General features: G+C 36.4%; 1 protein-coding gene across 1 annotated transcript in view; it reads left to right on the top strand.

Moving 5' to 3' along the window:
- The first annotated feature begins 10,224 nt into the window (after positions 1 to 10,224).
- The window catches only part of LOC123563521 (cytochrome c oxidase assembly protein COX18, mitochondrial-like), a 71,663-nt gene continuing 60,181 nt past the window's right edge, over positions 10,225 to 21,706 (top strand). The window contains exon 1 of the mRNA XM_045356362.2: positions 10,225 to 10,294. The gene's annotated coding sequence lies outside the window, so the exon portion shown is untranslated. The remainder of the gene's footprint in view (positions 10,295 to 21,706) is intronic.

The raw sequence follows: 21,706 nt of genomic DNA, 5'->3' as shown, positions 1-21,706 counted from the left end.
CAGTAACTGCACAAGGAACAGAAATTATTTGGTCACTATGCACTGGACATTTGACATACCGATCTCAAATCAATGATTATTTGTCATTTTGCCAGTCATAAGAGACCTCTGTATCAAATATGATCTTAAACCAAAGCATTTTCTAGTTATTTGGAAAAAAAGAGCTCTTCTGTTCTGTGTCAACATGACTTTGACCTTCGACCTACTGACCTCAATGTCAATAGGGGTCATCTGCTGGTCATGATCAACCTCCTTATTAGGTTTCGTGATCATAGACCTAAGCATTTTAAAGTTAGTGTCCAGTAACGGTTTAACTATTCCAGATCACTGTGACCTTGACCTTTGACCTACTGACCTCAAAATCAATAGAGGTCATCTGCTTTTCATGATCAACCTTCTTTCATGATCATAGGCCCAAGCGTTGTCAAGTTATTGTCCAAAAAAAGGTTTGACTGTTTCGGGTCACTGTAACCTTGACCTTTGACCTACTGATCTTAAAATCTATAGGGGTCACCTCCTGGTTATGATCAACACTATGAGCGACAACTGTTGAATTAAGTGGGAATATAAGCTGTAATATATTATGTTAATTTTCCCAGTGCAGAGCTACAGATAGACCGTGAAATCATTAAATTTCGCCGGCACGAAATTTCGTGGTTTTGGCCAAAATGGCTGTTTCATGGGAGACATATATTCGTGGATTTTCAATTTCTGAAAAAAAAAAATTTTCCCATAATTTCCACAGGAATACATCTAGTATATTGTTTTGTTCTAACATGTGAAACCTACACATGTCAAACAGCGCTACCATGGTTACTGAGTTTGCAATCTACCCCACGGGAGATTAGCGAATTATCATGTGCCAATTAATGACTGCGTCATCTATAATTATATGACCCCTAATTTGCAAAACTTATTGAAACTGTGAAATATTCAGTAAGAAAAGTCGGCCCAATTAAAAAGTGTCAAAACTGTAGCACTTGGGATACAGTCTTGCACAATTAGCATTCATAATCGAAACCAATATTAAGTTCATCACATTGATCATTTGGTCGGGTTTCAAACAAGGACTAGTTTTTGTATTGCAAATAAAAAAAAAAACTATAATAGATTTACCGATTTTATGTTACTAAAAGTGTTTTTGCACACGATTGATAAAATATAAATGGTTTAGAATCATGAAACAAGAGGGTCATGATGACCCTAGATCGCTCACCTGAGTAATGTGAGCTACATGTTTCAAATGTCAAACTGATGCTAAAATATAAAAAAAGTAGGTCACTAGGTCACATTCATGGCCACTGAAGTCAGTTTAAGATCGGTGTGCAAAACTGTATTTGTCATCCATATTTCAAGGCTCTATCTTAAACAAGAGGACCATGATGGTCCTGAATCGCTCACCTATCCCCACATGACCCAGTGTTGAACTGAGCATGACGTCTTTATTTCTATTATTTGACAAAGTGACCTAGTTTTTCAGCACATGTGACATAGATATCATCAAGATAAAAAATTCTGACCAATTTTCATGAAGATCCATTGAAAAATATGGCCTCTAGAGAGGTCACAAGGTTTTTCTATTATTTGACCTAATGACCTAGTTTTTGAAGGCACGTGACCCACTTTTAAACTTAGATATCATCAAGGTGAACATTCTCACCAATTTTCATGAAGATCCATAGAGAAATATGGCCTCTAGAGAGGTCACAAGGTTTTTCTATTTTTAGACCTACTGACCTAGTTTTTGACCCCACGTGACCCAGTTTCAAACCTGACCTAGATATCATCAAGATGAACCTTCTGACCAATATTCATGAAGATCTCATGAAAAATATGGCCTCTAGAGAGGTCACAAGGTTTTTCTATTTTTAGATCTACTGACCTAGTTTTTAACCCCACGTGACCCAGTTTCAAACCTGATCTAGATATCATCAAGGTGAACATTCTGACCAATTTTCATGAAGATCCATTGAAAAATATGGCCTCTAGAGAGGTCACAAGGTTTTTCTATTTTTAGATCTACTGACCTAGTTTTTACCCCCACGTGACCCAGTTTCGAACTTGACCTAGATATCATCAAGGTGAACATTCTGACCAATATTCATGAAGATCTCATGAAAAATATGGCCTCTAGAGAGGTCACAAGGTTTTTCTATTTTTAGACCTACTGACCTAGTTTTTGACCCCACGTGACCCAGTTTCGAACTTGACCTAGATATCATCAAGGTGAACATTCTGACCAATATTCATGAAGATCTCATAAAAAATATGGCCTCTAGAGAGGTCACAAGGTTTTTCTATTTTTAGACCTACTGACCTAGTTTTTGACCCCATGTGACCCAGTTTCGAACTTGACCTAGATATCATCAAGGTGAACATTCTGACCAATTTTCATGAAGATCTTGTGAAATATATGGCCTCTAGAGAGGTCACAAGGTTTTTCTATTTTTAGAACTACTGACCTAGTTTTTGATGGCACTTGACCCAGTTTCGAACTTGACCTAGATATCATCAAGGTGAACATTCTGACCAATTTTCATAAAGATCCCATGAAAAATGTGACCTCTAGAGTGGTCACAAGCAAAAGTTTACGGACGCACGGACGGACGACGGACGCCGCGCGATCACAAAAGCTCACCTTGTCACTTTGTGACAGGTGAGCTAAAAACAAAAAAGTAGTTCAGTAGGTCAAAGTCAAAGTCAAGTGACCCATAATTACTTGGGTCATCAGGTAATTATAATAAAACAGCCTAGGAAATATCATCAAAAAATCTTCAAAGTATTTTTTCCTATATAACTCGTATAACAAGTGACCTCTGGGGCAACTCCTCTTTTCAACCCTGGGGCATAATTTGAACATTCTTGTTAGAGAACCACTAGGCGATGCTACATACCAAGTATCAAAGGCATAGGCCTAGGCCTTGAACTTTCAGACAAGAAGATTTTTTTTTTAAAAATCCTACTTAAGTACAGTCAATATTGTGGGTGCATCCACGTGTCCTCAACGACCGTTTGTCTTTAACGACCACTTTGAATTCCCCCCGAACAATTTTACTATTAAAATATTTGTGCTAAACGACTTTTGTCTAACGCGACCAGCGACCGCTGATTTTCGGCAAAATTGACTGACCTTTTTTGGTTAAGCGACCGCTAAAATTTAACTATGTCCATATTAAATCATGTGTTTACATCAAACACTGCCGCCGATTAATTATGAGAACGTGTTGACACTTAATTCTCGATTGCAAAAGGTGAGAAATGTAAGTAACATCTGATGGGAACCCGTAATCACTGTATAATTATTAGCGAGAGACCGATATGACCAATCAAATTCGTCGTTGTTTTTAAGATCCGCCCATTTTTTCCAATAATAACTTGACCTTGATAAATAAGGAAAACCGTATATTGTGTTATACATGGGCCATAATTCAGTCAAAATGCTTGATAGAGTTGCCTCCTCCTTTTTACAGACTGGGGTCATGATGGTAAACAAGTATGCAAAATATCAAAGCAATATCTCAATGGACTTTGAAAATATTTGGGGTGGTACGCAAACTTTAACATCTGTGTGACGCTCACACCAACGCCAGGGTGAGTGTAACACCACACTGGTTGCATAGATTGAGAAAGTCAGCAGTTTTTCACACTCGGGTTTATTTACAAGGTTATACAGACATCAACTATACTAATAGTCAAATTCAGGTATAAATACATCAGCTTTTTAAATAGTATTTTCCCGCGTCAAACTTTTAATTAATTTGTATTCTTAAGTCAAAAAGTTCTATAACATAATAGTCAGTTCTAAAACTTCCACATTTATTTTAACCCGCTCTATCCAATCACAAAATTGAACTTAACCGAGCTGATCTGAACCGATCTGAACTCCAATTATCCGATCCCATTTTTGTAAAGCATTTCTAACTTCCTGATTCTGTCTCTCTCTCCTTAACACCGTCCTCTCTTTTCTTGACTCAGTCCTCCTCTCCCCATTCTCCTCTCTTCTCTTAATTCTCCGAGTATTTATACCTTTTTTACGAACTACGACGCAATAACATGTTTACAAGTATTTCAAAATTTTCGAAGCAATTTCAAAACATGTCAATCAAAACGTCCATTATGTACTCATATAATAGTAAACGACAGATGTGGAATCAATCACCATTGTGTATTTTCGTAAATAAATGACTGTTACTGAATCAAACAAAATAATTAGGGTCAAATCTAATAGATAAAACATTCAACGGAGATTCATTTTTAATAAATTGTAAACAACAACAATATGCTGAACAGGTAAACAAAGTAATTAATATTTCTGGCCAATTAATGAAAATTCCATCGAAAACAAAAATAAAGTAATTAAGGCTGACCAAATCAATTTCTTTTGAGAATTTCGCTATATCTGATCGGTAATAATAGTAAACAAAGTCATTCAGGCCAAAACGTAATGGATAAAACACTCCGATGTTACGAAATTTGCTTGAGTAGTAAATACCAACAATGACCTACGCATGTAAACAGAATGCGTATCATTTGTAAGAATTATCAGGATTATCTACCAAAATCAATAACAGATAAAATAAACACAATGATTAATTAACTGAAAACTGACCTGCGAGCTATCATTGTGTTACATGAGTATGATTTTTTTTGTTTTTGTTTTCTTTTTGTTTTGGGTTTAACGCCATTTTTCAACAGTATTTCAGTCATGTAACGGCAGGCAGTTAACCTAACCAGTGTTCCTGGATTCTGTACCAGTACAAACCTGTTCTCTGCAAGTAACTGCCAACTTCCCCACATGAATCAGAGGTGGAGGACTAATGATTTCAGACACAATGTCGTTTATCAAATAGACACAGAGAACAGACGCCCCGCCCGAGGATCGAACTCACGACCCTAGTGATCCGTAGACCAAACGCTCTACCTACTGAGCTAAGCGGGCGGGCTTAGGGCGAGTATGATAGCTCCTATTCTTTGACACGTGATGCTACGTCAAACTTCAATTTTAAGTATCTACTTTTACTTTGACAAGCATGTTGTAAACAATCCACAGGTAAACGTCTGAATGAAATTGTCGCTTTGTTCTGACGCATACCTACGCATACCTATGTTTGTCCTTGATGCAGCCTCTACAAGCAAATTTAATGAATTGGTATTCCCCGCCGAAAGGGTTTGTGGTGAGAAATGGCAAAAAATATACCTGGCAGAAAGTTAAGGATGTTACTAAGAAGCAAATAATTTCATTAGTCAAAATCATTTTAACAGAAAATGAATGCTTTTTATGGTGGGCAGTGTGGGTGACCGGGTGAGGGTAAAAAACTTCAAATGTTGATTATAAAAATTGATGGAAAATTAAAAACAAACTAAAGATGCTTTTGAAACAAGAGGACCATGATGGTCCTGAATCACTCACCTATCCCCACATGACCCAGTGTTGAACTGAGTATGACGTCGTTATTTCTATTATTTGACATAGTGACCTAGTTTTTGAGCACAAGTGACCTAGATATCATCAAGATAAAAAATTCTGACCAATTTTCACGAAGATCCATTGAAAAATATGACCTCTAGAGAGGTCACAAGGTTTTTCTATTATATGACCTAATGACCAAGTTTTTGAAGGCACGTGACCCACTTTTGAACTTGACCTAGATATCATCAACATGAACATTCTCACGAATTTTCATGAAAGATCTCATGAAAAATATGGCCTCTAGAGAGGTCACAAGGTTTTTCTATTTTTCGACCTACTGACCTAGTTTTTGAGTGCAAATGACCCAGTTACGAACTTGACCTAGATATCATCAAGCTGAACACTCTCACCAATTTTCATGAAGATCCATTGAGAAATATGGCCTCTAGAGATGTCACAAGGTTTTTCTATTTTTAGACCTACTGACTTAGTTTTTGACCGCACGTGACCCAGTTTCGAACCTGACCTAGATATCATCAAGATGAACATTCAGATCAATTTTCATGAAGATCTCTTGAAAAACATGGCCTCTAGAGAGGTCACAAGGTTTTTCTATATTTAGATCTACTGACCTAGTTATTGATTGCACGTGACCCAGTTTCGAACTTGACCTAGATATCATCAAGGTGAACATTCGGACTAATCTTCATAAAGATCCCATGGAAAATATGGCCTCTAGGGAGGTCACAAAGTTTTTCTATTTTTAGACCTACTGACCTAGTTTTTGACCGCACGTGACCCAGTTTCAAACCTGACCTAAATATCATCATGGTGAACATTCTGACCAATTTTCATGAAGATCTTTTGAGAAATAGGGCCTCTAGAGAGGTCACAAGGTTTTTCTATTTTTAAGACGGGCTACTGACCTAGTTATTTGACTCAGCCATGATGGATCACAGTTTTCAAACTTTGACCTAGCCCCTGATTAATGAAGATCAAGGGAACATTCTGACCAATTTTCATGAAGATCTCATGAAAAATATGGCCTCTAGAGAGGTCACAAGGTTTTTCTATTTTTAGACCTACTGACCTAGTTTTTAACCGCACATGACCCAGTTTCGAACTTGACCTAGATATCATCAAGATGAACATTCTGACCAACTTTCATAAAGATCCCATGAAAAATGTGACCTCCAGAGTGGTCACAAGCAAAAGTTTACGCACGCACGGCCGGACGACGGACGCCACGCGATCACAAAACCTCACCTTGTCACTTTGTGACAGGTGAGCTAAAAAGCGCATGTCTCCCACAACTGCCCCTATGAAAAATGTTAGTTTCTCTAGATGTTTTAGACGAGTGGATCCAATTAGATGGTCTGGATGAGTGGATCTAATCAGTAATTCAAGGGCCATAAATCAAAAGTGCCTGGGCGGATTTGGCTAGTTATCGAACCTGGGTAAGGTCTTATGGCCAAACACATCTTGTTCAAGTTTGGTGAACATCGGATGAGAAATGTTTGACTTAGAGAGCGGACAAGAATAAAAGGCCGATTTTTTCGATAATTCAAGGGCCGTAACTCTAAAATGCCTGGACCGACTTGGCTAGTTATCGAACTTGGCCGAGGTCTCATGGTCAAACACATTTTGTTCAAGTTTGGTGAAGATCGGATGAGAAATGTTCGACTTAGAGTGCCGACAAGAGTAAAAAGGCCGATTTTTCGATAATTCAAGGGCCGTAACTCCAAAATGCCTGGACCGATTTGGCTAGTTATCGAACTTGGCTGAGGTCTCATGGTCAAACACATTTTGTTCAAGTTTGGTGAAGATCGGATGAGAAATGTTTGACTAAGAGTGCGGACATGAGTAAAAAGGCCGATTTTTCGATAATTCAAGGGCTGTAACTTCAAAATGCCTGGACCGATTTGGCTAGTTATCGAACTTGGCCGAGGTCTCATGGTCAAACACATTTTGTTTAAGTTTGGTGAAGATTGGATGAGAAATATTCGAATTAGAGTGCGGAAAAGAGTAAAAAGACCGATTTTTGGTAATTCAAGGGCCATAACTCTAAGACGCCTGGACCGATTTGGCTAGTTATCGAACTTGGCCGAGGTCTTATGGTCAGACGCATTTTGTTTAGGTTTGGTGAAAATCGGATGAGAAATGTTCGACTTAAGAGTGCGGACAAGCTTTGTGACAGACACACACACAGACAGACTGGAGTAAATCAATACGTCTCCCACACCACTGTGTGGTGGGAGACATAAAAATATTGTAAGTGAACAAAAGAAGGCTCTGCCAAATAAATCTGTTGACATAAATGAAATTTCAGATCAGTATCTCCATTAGTTACGGAGATATACCCATTTTAATTTGAAATAAAGGGAGGTAATTTTACATAAAATCAGTCCATAGTTATCTACCCTGATTGTCTCAGTCCAACTAATGACAATTATGAAATTTCAAATAAGTCCTATAAGTTCTTACTGATATAAATCCATTCTGATTACAATCAGGGGAGGTAATCAGATATAAAATAACTCTGGAACCTACGATTGGATCTGATTTGTCATGGAATCTAAGATTTATTGTTGTTGAAGATATTTTGGAAGTTTTTATCAAATAAAACCATAAATGAAGTCTTTATATGGCTGCAAAAGCCAAAATAGCCAATTTTGGACCTTTAAGGGGCCATAACTCTGGAACCCATGAGGAATTTGGCCAGTTCAAGAAAGGAACCAAGATCTTATGGTGATACAAGTTGTGTGCAAGTTTGGTAAAAATCAAATCATAAATAAAGCTGCTATTGTGCAGACAAGGTCAAAATAGCTAATTCTGGCCCTTTCAGGGGCCGTAACTCTGGAACCCATTATGGGATCTAGCTGGTTCAAGAATGAACTGAGATCTTATGGTGACACAAGTTTTGTACAAGTTTGATTAAATTCAATCATAAATGAAGCTGCTATTGTGCAGACAAGGTCAAAATAGCTAATTTTGGCCCTTTCAGAGGCTATAACTCTAGAACCCATAAAGGAATCTCAACAGTTCAAGAAAGGAACCAAGATCTTATTGTGATACAAGCTGTGTGCAAGTTTGGTTAAAATAAAATCATAAATGAAGCTGCTACTGTGCAGACAAGGTCAAAATATTCTGGCCCTTTAGGGGCCATAACTCTGGAACCCATAAAGGAATCTGGCCAGTTCAAGAAAGGAACCAAGATATTATTGTGATACAAGTTGTGTGCCAGTTTGGTAAAAATCAAATTATAAATAAAGCTGCTATTGTGCAGACAAGGTCAAAATAGCTAATTTTGGCCCTTTCAGGGGCCATAACTCTGAAACCCATAATGGGATCTGGCCTGTTCAAGAAAGGAACCGAGACAGACAAAACATTGTTGACGCACGGATGCACAGACGACGGACGACTGACGAAGGGTGATCACAAAAGCTCACCTTGTCACTATGTGACAGGTGAGCTAATAAAACTGAATCATTTTATTGTTTAAACATAACAGTAAAACATGTTAATAAAGCGTAAACACTATATGTTTCATTTTGGCTACCTCACTGTATTTACACGTCCGCCATTACACTCAGTACACGTGCGGTTGGTCATCATCAATCACGTGACATGAATTGGAGAATGTAAAATTTGTGTAAACTTTAGGGTGTCTTGTTTGTAACAGTGACAAACTCGTGTTTTGCCTTTTTTCACATAAACATCAACTGAATGGAAGGAAAAAATGGATATTCTATCCAGGTATCTTAAAATTTCACTAATATTTTTGTGTTTTAATAGTTAAAATGCGATTTAAAAATCGCCGCCCAGAATCATCGCGTAAGGCTCAACACAGAAAAGGTTCTTTCTATATTGTATGTGGAGGAAAGGTATTGACCTATGCAAAAATTATCACAATATCGTGGCTCACGTACAATTAGTTGTCCAATTCGGTTTAATTGTTCCGGGTCAATGTGACCTTGACCTTTCACCTTAAAATCAATAAGGGTCAGCTGTTGGCCATGACATACCTCCAGTGCATACCTCCCTATCAAATTTTATGATCCTTAGGCTAAGTGTTCTCAAGTAAACATCCGGAAACAGTTCAACTGTTCCATGTCACTCCGTCCTTGACCTTTGACCTCAAAATCAATAGGGGTCATCTGATGTTCATGATCAACATCCCTATAAAGTTTCACGATCCTCAGCCAAAATGTTCTCAAGTAATCATCTGGAAATGGTTTAATTGTTCTGGATCACTGTGACCTTGATCTTCAACCTAATGACCTCAAAATCAAAAGGGGTCACCTGCTAGTCATCACCAACCTCCCTATCAACTTTCATGATCCTTGACCGAAGCCTTCTCGAGTTATCATCCTGAAACCGTTTAACATTTTCGGGTCACTGTGACCTTGACCTTTGACCTCAAAGTCTCTGTATTTTGTTACACCCATGTACCAAAAATTATTTAAAACTGTCAAGACTTTAATGAGTTGTTGTCCAGAAACCATGTAAAACAAAGGACCGACAGACAGCCAGACCGACTAACAAGCTCACTCCTATACACCCTCCCACCCCCAAATTTTCGTTTTGTAAGGGTATAAAGATCAAGTTCAACCTATCCTCTTAAAGGCTCTTTCACTTATCTTACCAAAAATATTTATATTTACAATCAAAAAGAAAAACAAATTGTTAGTATTTCTAATTTTTCGTCGACCGTTTATTAAACAAACCTTACTGAATATTCAAGGATAGTGTCAGGTTGCATCTGACAGCTGTTCCCGCCAAATGTCAAATTAACCGGAAACAGTTGTCCAAGCGTTCGACCACCCTGATGAAAACATGGCTGCGCCCTTGTGAAAGGAAAGATATGCAAGACGTCAGGCTTTGGTATTTATTACATCTAAAAACCATATTTGTTTAAATACATACGTTTTTTCCACTTTATTTAGGAATCTCTGAAATATCGTCATAAGGTAGAGGGAGGCTACTTTTTTTGTGGATGGGGGTGGACAAAATGAATCTTGGACGTTTCGACCCCAAGACATTTCGACCCCAAAGGCCCAAGACATTTCAACCCCAAAATTTAATTTTCTTGGACAATTCGAACCCAAAGACATTTCGACCCCTTGAGAAATACCAGCGCTCAAAATCAGCATTGAGTCACAGCTTTTTCTAATCCTGTACCGTACATTCTTAAACTATAGTTTTGTTAAAAAAAAAAGGGCGGAAACTTTCATCGTTCTCTGCCATCAAAATGCTGCAGAAACACCTTAAAATCCGCTTATTAAGAAATCTGCCATTTGATAATTATATATTTATATATATTTCTAAGTCATTTGCTCAAAAACTGAAAGAGTATTTCGTACCAACCTGCGTTGTATAAATGCCCGCCACACCCCACCTCATTGTAATTTGATTTAAGCGAAATCTAATATGGTGACCTATCAATTTTCTTTTTGTTTTAGATTAGGTAGATATAACCAAAGGTATGTGCAGAGTTTGATTAAATTCTATTATGTGAAACTCGATAAAATAGCAGAAGTAACAACTTAAAACTATCAAAAATATGCAAAAATAGCCCTTGGGTCTGCTGAACAAGTATTCCTTTCTTTACAAAATCGTGTTCTTTTGACTTCTCTGAGATGTTTCAAATAGATATATTGTTTTATATAATGCTTAGATAATCAGTGCCGTAGCCAGACACAAATTTCAACCGAGGCAATTTAGGGGGTCCGTTGGCATACCCCCCCCCCTCCCCCGCCCGCCGGAATTTGTTTTGGAGCACTCTCAGACTGTATTATATCACAGTAAAAATTGTCCTTTTAGCCAAATTAATCATAGTTACTTTCATATTTTAAGAAAAAAAAATTGATAACAAGGATAATTGGGGATTTATCCTAGTCTAATATGGTTGTTACAGTCATTTTCGTAATTGAAAGGCAATAAAATCAGAAAACCATCAGTAAAGACCAGGGGTCACACTGGGAATTTTTTTCTCTGAGCCACTGCTTTTTCCGAAGATGAAATTATGAGGCCAACAACGGCGAAAGCATAGCATTGACGTTCATGTAGGACTACATTATATGTACCAAAGTACTCAAACTACTCAAGAAATTAATGTAGTTATTACATATTTCTTAGTAACCCTTTAAAAAGCTATTTGGAAAATAAATTTGTGTTAATTTCTAAAATTATCATTTTTATAAACATCATTCTGCCATTTAATAAAAAAAATCTGAATATCACATTGAAAATAAAGATGTCAAAAAAGAAAATTTAAAAAAAAATTTGTAAAAAAACAGTCGAATTTTCATATAATCATTTGTTAAATTTCAAACAGCGCGATATTAATTACTTATTTCTTTCTAAGAGAAAATAAGTGATACATACTATGGGCATAAAATTCAGACTTTTGACCAGAAATAACAAAAAAAAACAGAATAAAAAAATCTTAAATAATGAAAAAGCGGCAGTAATTTAAATACATAGAGTAAAACGATTTTTTTGGTAAAAAGGTTTCTGTTAGTGCGGCGGAATAGGTTACGTGACCTCGTGAACGTAAATAGAAATTTGATTTTAAAATAAAACAAAATGATGTTGCGGTTTTTAATAAGTTTTAAATGAATCTTTGTACATGTACTTTTTGATAAAATATTCTTCTCAAACTATAATGTAAATTCCTTGAAGGCAAATAGGTCACAGAGGTAGGATTTCCACTATTATCGTTTGAGACATTTACTTGTCAGTTTATACGCGATATTGCACATTCGCTTTTAATAACAAATTAAGGAAGAAACTTTTTCATTGATTTCTCATCAATTTAAAGAATCGAGGCGGTTCGATCAGACATCGATGTGTCACATGGTGCGAAAACTGTAACTGTGACGCAATGCCATGACAATCTCGTACAACAATACCGCTTTGATCTCCACTTTAGATGTCATGATACCGACACATTTCTTTTAGCTCTGAGAGGATGTTAATTGATGATGAAAACAAGGACAATTACTTAGTTTATCAACAGAATAATTACCGATGATTGTCAACTTCTTTTTCGCTTTCAAGATGGGTAGGCGGATGATGACTATTGTGTCCATATTTTTTAGGACACTTTTCAAAATAATTATTTTTCGGGAAATAAGTCTCGAGAAAATGAAAATAACTAATATTTAATACTTTCCTGACACTTTGGGAAACTACGGTAGGGGTTAGACTTTGATTATTATTACTATCAATGCAGTTATTATTGAGAGCAACTTGATGGTGGAGATGACAAAATTAGTGAAAGAAAAAGAAAAATGTCTGGTGTGAAAAGGAAATTTAAGAGTAACAAAAATGAAATCAAAAAGGAAACGTAGTGTAAGAGTTATGTGTTGAATTTGAAATTTGCTTGTTGTACATAATACTCCTTTCATAAAATGTGACAGTATTAAAAATGTCAATTATTAGGGCGAGTGACTGTTCACTAAGGGCGAGTAAATCTTACTAGCTACTAGTCCTGCAGGGCGAGTGGTGTAAAAAAGAATTTTACACCCCTGTGTATTCTCGAAAAATACTTTAAAATAAGAGCTCCTTTTGCAACAGTTGTCATATTTTTCTTAAATGTAGACTTTTTATTGGCTTTTTATAAAGATTGCACTAAAAAATCTCGTCAGAAATGACAGAAATATCCGAAAATCATGGTCGCGAAAACGGGTGACAAATTCAGAAAACGTAAGTTAGAGTTAAATATTTGATAAAATACCTATGTTTTATTGCTTTATGGCTCCCTCCCTTTCAATAACGGATGTTGTGTCTACACAGATTATCGATTTTTCACACCTTTTGGTTCGTAAAACTGTAAATATTCGTAGTTTTGCAGACAGGCATAGCTTCGGGCCATTTTTGCCAATTAGAAAATTTCGGAGCCACATTTAATTTTTTGTCGCAAATGGCTCAAGTGGCGATCAACAGCATGACCCCTGAAAGACATACAACAACATCAGTTTACTAGTAGTTTATTAGTTTAAAGCCCGAGATGGGTTAGGTATGGGAGGGGGCTCTTTCCATGTTAGGGGGGATCAGGGGTGTCCCCCTAGAAAAGTTTGAAATATAGGTATAAAATGATGGCCTCTGAAGCTTTTTTGATATTTGAGGTACTGAAGGGGGTAACCTCCTCATTTTTAGGGGGGTCAGGCGGCTCTGTTCCTGGGAATTTTGAAATACAGATACGAAGTAGTGGCCTATGGTGCCTGGAAAAAAATTGAAATACAGGTATGAAATGGTGGCCTCTGGTGCATTTTTTTGTCTGAATTTTAAGGTTTGGGGAGGGGTTCCCCCCTCATTTTAGTTGGGTCAAGGGGGCTCTCTTCCTGGAAAATTTTGAAATACAGATACGAAATGGTAGCCTATGGTGCATTTTTGGTCTAAATTTTGAGACACTTTAAGGGAAAGCCCCTCATTTTAGGGGGTCAGGGGGCTCTCATCCTGGAAAAAAAATGAAATACAGGTATGAAATGGTGGCCTCTGGTGCATTTGTTTGGTCTGTATTTTAAGGTATTGGGGCATTCCCTCTCATTTTAGTTGGGGCTCTGGAAAATTTTGAAATACAGGTACGAAACGGTGGCCTCTGGTGAATTTTTGGTCTAAATTTTGAGATACTATATGGGTTCCCCCCTCATTTAAGTGGGGTCAGGGGGCTCTTCCCCTCTAAAATTTTGAAATATTGGTATGAAATAGTGGCCTCTTGTGTGTTTTTGGTTATTTTCAAAAAAATTGATAATAATAATAATTAATTGGGTGCAACTTTGATGAGTCAGTTTAGGGGGTGAGGGGTGCTCGGCCCGGCCCTTGATCCGGGCTTTACAAGGCTATCAATATGACCGCTAGGATTTCTGCCTCACCTTGCCTCAATGATGTAATGAGGCAAATAATATTCTTATATATTCTAGTGTTATTAATATACTTTTTTGAACTTTTATAACTGAATTTTTCATCAGTGTGATAGGCCTACTTTTTACTCTTTTTTTTTTTTTGGCTCCTCAAATTTTAGTTTGCCTTAGTGTAGCTACGGCGCTGATAATCAAATTTATGCTGATTATTGTACTTTACTGAAATATATTTTAGGATTATAGAAATTTTGAAAAATGTTTAAAATAGCACCATCTAGGGGCAAATTAAATTGAAACAAAGCTGGTGACCTAGTATTTTTATTCATTTTTCAATACATCATAACATGACCTTTTAATACAAAACATTTCATCAAAATCTATTATTGAGAAAAAATTTACGAAACTGTAGCGAGCGTCCTTTCAACCAGCTTAATTATAATAATGACGTCATTCTTAGATGTTTTCAGGCATATCTTTGAATGGGGTCGAAATGTCCAAGGAGTTGGGGTTGAAATGTCTTGGGGTCGAATTGTCTCTTGGGGTTGAAATGTCTTGGGGTAGAAATGTCTTGCTAGCGACAAAATTTGTATCGTTTACACTATGCATTACAGCAAACTTTCCCTTTCCTTTTAATTTTTTATCGTTTAACTTTGTCAAGTTTATATTTGAAATATAAATTTCATCATAAATGCTGGAAAAATATATCACAATCAAAATAGCGTGAAAAGAAATTGGAAACAAAACATTGTTTGTAACAGATTTCTGTAATTGATCAGACTGGTATACTGTGCTTGATCCGGGTCATACTCGCCTATTCCAAATCACCACAAATGAGCTGAAATGGTTTTCTTATTGCTGTCCACAACAACATAAAACTACCATCTTGAATCGAAAACTGAAATTATTTTATGATAGGAATAGAAATTATCGCATTTAAGGCCAATTAAATGACTAAAACAATAGGCATGACACCCTTCTCTGGCACTATTGAAATATGCTGTTTTATAACAGTCATGTGGGCGGTCTTGTCCTTAGTGTGATTACAATTAAGTTTGGTTTACTGGTGATCTATGACATGTCTTTAATCAAAATTATTGAATGTGTTTAAATACCTATGAAAACAATTTAATTTATTATTGAATGTCGGCAGTCCTATTGATCTTAAATTGATTGAAGAATATTGTTTTTGATGAAAAGTGTACTATGCACATCTTATTTCAAATGTTTGCAGAAATGTAGGTGTAGAAATGACCTACTTATATTTACATGACGAAAAAATCAAATAAAAATACAGCAAAATTGTTTGCTTCAGTTTAAGACTCACCTAAAGTAGTCTTGTTCACGAGTAAAGTGAAAGATATTAATTTCAGTGATTTCTTTTGCGCCGATTTGACTCCGAAATTCGGTGTCTTCCCAATTGACAAAAATGGTCAAAATTTTTAAAAAATGCTTAAAAATTCCCAAAAACGAGATGATTTTTCCCAATTAAATTGATTTCTTGTGAAAATTGAACTAAAACAATGCAAATAATCATAAAAAATTCCGACATCTAATTATGGTTTATTCGCAGAATTTTGTTGCCAACTCGAAGCGCGTTGTTTACATAAAACGGGTCACAGCATAGTACAGCATTTAGTATGACTTTCATCACAGTCACTACACGCTTTTTCATGCGTCAAAATGAGTCGGGGGAAAGAAATGTTAGAAAATTACCTAAATTATTGAAAAATGTCGCATAATTCCAAATATTATAGTAAGAAAATAAAACTTAAACACGCCATCGGTACTCCGGACATTCGAACATCTTTTGGTAAAAGTTAAAGAGAAATTACCGGTAAATTCAAATCAAACGTCAGAAAAGCAAAGTGATCTGTCCAGGAAATCTGAGTCCCCACAAAATGACCCTCAGAAATCAACAGAAGCTCATGGTGACCCTAAGCTATCTGAGCCATCAGATCCTGTGACATCAGAAAATAACCTGTCTGTTCAACCTCATGCATATTTGAATGAAATAAATTTACCTTAGAATAAAACTTTTCAAAATGATTTCTCTATTAAGGTTTGTTAATTTTTCCCAATTTTGAAGTTTATCGCGCTAAAAATTCCCAATTGAAAAGACATGGGCTGTTGCCAAAAAAAGTAAAAAAATCACTGAATTTTGACAAACATTCTTTTCATTTCTTTTTATTAGCTCACCTGTCACAAAGTGACAAGGTGAGCTTTTGTGATCGCGCGGCGTCCGTCGTCCGTCGTCCGTCCGTGCGTCAGTGCGTCCGTGCGTCCGTGCGTGCGTCCGTAAACTTTTGCTTGTGACCACTCTAGAGGTCACATTTTTCATGGGATCTTTATGAAAGTTGGTCAGAATGTTCATCTTGATGATATCTAGGTCAAGTTCGAAACTGGGTCACGTGCTGTCAAAAACTAGGTCAGTAGGTCTAAAAATAGAAAAACCTTGTGACCTCTCTAGAGGCCATATATTTCAGAAGATCTTCATGAAAATTGGTCAGAAAGTTCAACTTGATGATATCTAGGTCAAGTTCGAAACTGGGTCACGTGCCATCAAAAACTAGGTCAGTAGGTCTAAAAATAGAAAAACCTTGTGACCTCTCTAGAGGCCATATATTTCATGGGATCTTCATGAAAATTGGTCAGAACGTTCACCTTGATGATAACTAGGTCAAGTTCGAAACTGGGTCACGTGCCTTCAAAAACTAGGTCAATAGGTCAGATAATAGAAAAACCTTGTGACCTCTCTAAAGGCCATATTTTTCATGGAATCTGTATGAAAGTTGGTCTGAGTGTTCATCTTGATGATATCTAGGTCAAGTTCGAAACTGGGTCACGTGCAGTCACAAACTAGGTCAGTAGGTCTAAAAATAGAAAAACCTTGTGACCTCTCTAGACGCCATATATTTCATGAGATCTTCATGAAAATTGGTCAGAGTGTTCATCTTGATGATATCTAGGTCAAGTTCGAAACTGGGTCAACTGCAGTCCAAAACTAGGTCAGTAGGTCTAAAAATAGAAAATCCTTGTGACCTCCCTAGAGGCCATATTTTTCAATGGATCTTCATGAAAATTGGTCAGAATGTTCATCTTGATGATACCAGAGTCAGATTTGAAACTGGGTCACGTGCGGTCCAAAACTAGGTCATTAGGTCAAATAATAGAAAAAGCTTGTGACCTCTCTAGAGGTCATATTTGTCATGGGATCTGCATGAAATTTAGTCAGAATGTTCAACTTGATGATATCTAGGTCTAGTTCGAAACTGGGTCACATGCGGTCAAAAACTAGGTCAGTAGATCTAAAAATAGAAAAACCTTGTGACCTCTCTAGAGGCCATACTTGTGAATGGATCTCCATAAAAATTGGTCAGAATGTTCACCTTGATGATAACAAGATCAAGTTTGAAACTGGGTCACGTGCCTTAAAAAACTAGGTCAGTAGGTCAAATAATAAAAAAACCTTGTGACCTCTCTGGAGGCCATACTTTTCATGGGATCTGTATGAAAGTTGGTCTGAATGTTCATCTTGATGATATCTAGGTCAAATTTGAAACTGGGTCAACTGCGGTCAAAAACTAGGTCAGTAGGTCTAAAATTAGAAAAATCTTTTGACCTCTCTAGAGGCCATATTTTTCAATGGATCTTCATGAAAATTGATCTGAATGTTCTCCTTGATGATATCTAGGTCAATTTCGAAACTGGGTCACGTGCGGTCAAAAACTAGGCCAGTAGGTATAAAAATAGAAAAACCTTGTGACCTCTCTAGAGGCCATATTTGTCATGAGATCTTCATGAAAATTAGTGAGAATGTTCACCTTGATGATATCTAGGTAAAATTCAAAACAGGGTCACGTACCTTCGAAAACTAGGTCAATAGGTCAAATAATAGAAAAACCTTGTGACCTCTCTAGAGACCATATTTTTCAATGGATCTTCTTGAAAATTGGTCAGAATTTTTATCTTGATAATATCTAAGTCAAGTTCAAAACTGGGTCACATGAGCTCAAAAACTAGGTCACTATGTCAAATAATAGAAAAAACGACTTCATACTCAAAACTGGGTCATGTGGGAAGAGGTGAGCGATTCAGGACCATCATGGTCCTCTTGTATCTTTTATGTTTTTAGCTCACCTGTCACGAAGTGACAAGGTGAGCTATTGTGACCGCTTGATGTCTGTTGTGCGTCATCCATCAACAATTTGTAAAAAAATCTTCTTGAAAACCACTGCGCAGAATTACACCAAACTTCGCAGGAATGATCCTTGGGTGGCCCCCTTTCAAAATTGTTCAAAGAATTGAATTCCATATAGAACTCTGTTTGCCATGGCAACCCAAAGGAAAAACTTTAAAAATCTTCTTTTTAAAAACCAGAAGCCCTAGAGCTTAGATATTTGGTGTGAAGCATTGCCTAGTGGACCTCTACAAAAAATTTTTCAAACCATGACCCCTGGGGTCAAAATCGCCCCCGCCCCAGGGGTCACTTGATTTTACATAGGAAAATATTAAAAAATCTTCCCAAAAACTGAAGCCCTAGAGCTTAGGTATTTGACATGTAGCATTGCCTTAGTGGACCTCTACTAAAGTTGTTCAAATCATAACCCGGGGGTCAAAATTGACCCCGCCCTAGGGGTCACTTGATTTTACATAGGAAAATCTTAAAAAAAAAATCTAAAAATAAACCAGAAATCCTAGATCTTAGATATTTGACTTGTAGCATTGCCTAGTAGACTTCTACAAAATTTCTCAAATCATGACCCCCGGGGTCAAATTGACCCCGCCCCAAGGGGTTACTTGATTGTACATAGAAAAATCTTCAAAATTTTCTAAGAATAAACCAGAAGGCCTAGAGCTTAGATATTTGACATGTAGCATTGCCTAGTAAACCTCTACAAAAAAATTTCAAATCTTGACCCCCCCCCCCAGGGTCAAATTGACCCAGCCCCAGGGGTTACTTGATTGTACATAGAGAAATCTTCATAAATTTGCAAAAATATTTGTTCAAGCAAGCAACTTAACTCAAGTGAGCGATATAGGGCCATCATGGCCCTCTTGTTATTTTACGTCTTTCAATTTTTAATTACTTGATGAATAAAACGGCTCACCCATCATTAGCTAGCTATTTTGTCAGTAAAGTATAAAGCATACATTCAGAAAAACTACGCTAACATATAAATGTATTAATTCAGATATAAATGTATTAACTTCACAAGTACATCATATTTTTAGAGGTAGTCAGTCACATTAAAAGTACATTTTTTTTGTCATTTTTCTCACTAACAAGAAACATGCGTTTGTAATGAATTTCAGCTAAACATTTAGTTGTTAATAAGGTTTTTGGAAAGTATAATACAAGAGTTATTATGTTCATAATATTCTTAAGACAAAGTATATTTATCAAATATATTTTTATGCTAAACAATTTTATCTTAATACGAAAATGGGAATAGTATGCCAATGTTGAATAAATTGATCTCTTGTTCTTCTTGACAAAATGGGAAAATAATTATAACCATCTTTAAAAAAGTCACAATAATGCACATCAATGAATAAAGTTCCATGATTGAACAATCACCTCGTTAATATCACTAAATTCAACAAAGGTGATAATTGAATTATCACCTTGTTCATATCGCTAACATAGAGCACCAGTGATTGAATTAAATTATGATCAAAGACACGCTTGTCGCACCTTTAAACACATGAAAAGGCCTATAGAATTGGGTTTTAGCAGGATTTTTTCCCCCAGTTTTTTCTTAAGCAAATCGACAAGTTATTTTCCTTTGGCCATTAACATAAACAAGACATAGCATAATACAAGAAATTTCAACAGAAACAAACTGGTAACTACTAGATAGCACCTTGATCAACTTCAGTGAGCAATTAAATATGGTTAATAAAGACACACTTTAAAAAATAAGATCACAAAAAAGGAATCTAAAACATCAATATAAATACATATTGAATGGTGGTCTATATAGGTTGTCCATGATATACGTCAAGCGTAACTTTTATAGATAACCTAAGTTTATTGACAATGAATATTGTTCATCTATGACTCTGCTGGTAATACTAAGACATCAAAATAACATATGTTTCGAAGTAAATAGTTCAAAAACAATGGTCCGGGTCGTCCTAAAACGTGGTCCAGGTTGTCCCCCAACATGGTCCGGGCTGTCCCTAATGTGGTCCGGGTTGTCTGGTCCAGGTTGTCCCATGGTCCGGGTTGTCCCTAATTAAAAAATTCTTTACATTAAGCCAGAATGTCCAAACTAGAGGGCATGATCTGAAACTTGAAAAGAAACATACAAGAACTGATGTAAGGAAATATTTTTTTTGCTAATCATGTTGTTGGCCCATGGAATAGATTACCCCAAAGGATGGTGAAATTTAGAACCACACCTGATGGCGAAGTGGATAATCCGGAAAAGTAAAAGTAAAGTTTCCGGATAATCCACTTCGCCATCAGGTGTGGATCTCTTCCTAAAACTGCTCAAGAACGGTGCTGAGACCATGCTTTGGGGTAATTTATTCCATGGGTCAACAACACAGTTAGAAAAAAAAATATGGAAGTGTCTAGCCATCTGGTAACTGGATGCCTAGCCTGTGTTCTAGCCTCAGGGGAATTTCTAGCCATCCGGTAATAGATTTCCTAATGATGCAATGATACCTGTTATTTACTAAAGATATTGATACTAATTTGCAAACACAGTTTTGTGTGAATACATATTAAAGATTTACTTTTAACTGTCTTGAATAAATCACTGCATTATTCAGCAGATAAAACCAAAGTTTGCCAAAAAAAATAATAGCGAGATTGCCTGATGACGTCACTCATTAGTGAAGTGTTTATTATTTTGAAATAATAGTCAAACATTATTAATAATCCATAATTTCTGAATGCAATACATGCTTGTTATGTCTTAGACTGCATTAAAATTAAACCTCCAGATGTGAACCTATACAAAAGAAAGTATGGTAATCGATATAGATATACATCTGCACCAAGATGAAGAGAAAAGTGTTTGCATAATTTCTTCATTTATTTATATTGAAACATACTGTACATAGCAACAATTTTACATAAGTTACTATCTACTAAACTAATGCAGATATTGAATTGAAACTTCACATGTGTCTTTGGGGTTATAAAACTAGTTAACAGCATCAAGTCCCATATCTCTGACCTGCATTTTGGCCAAATTATGCCCCCTTTTGGACTTAGAAAATCCTGGTTAAAGTTTTGTGTGCAAGTGCATACAGCTATTACTTAAAGGCATATAGATTTGAAACTTATTTTTTTGTTTTTCTAGATCAATTACCAACCTCACTGGGTCAAGTTACGTAATTCTGACATGTATTTTTGGCAAATTATGCCCCCTTTTGGACTTAGAAAATTCTGGTTAAAGTTTTGCTTGCAAGTTAC

The sequence above is a fragment of the Mercenaria mercenaria genome, chromosome 2, assembly GCF_021730395.1.
Source record: "Mercenaria mercenaria strain notata chromosome 2, MADL_Memer_1, whole genome shotgun sequence".
Taxonomy (NCBI): domain Eukaryota; kingdom Metazoa; phylum Mollusca; class Bivalvia; order Venerida; family Veneridae; genus Mercenaria; species Mercenaria mercenaria.
The sequence above is the reverse complement of the archived record's forward strand: the minus strand, read 5'-3'. Positions and strand labels throughout refer to the sequence as shown.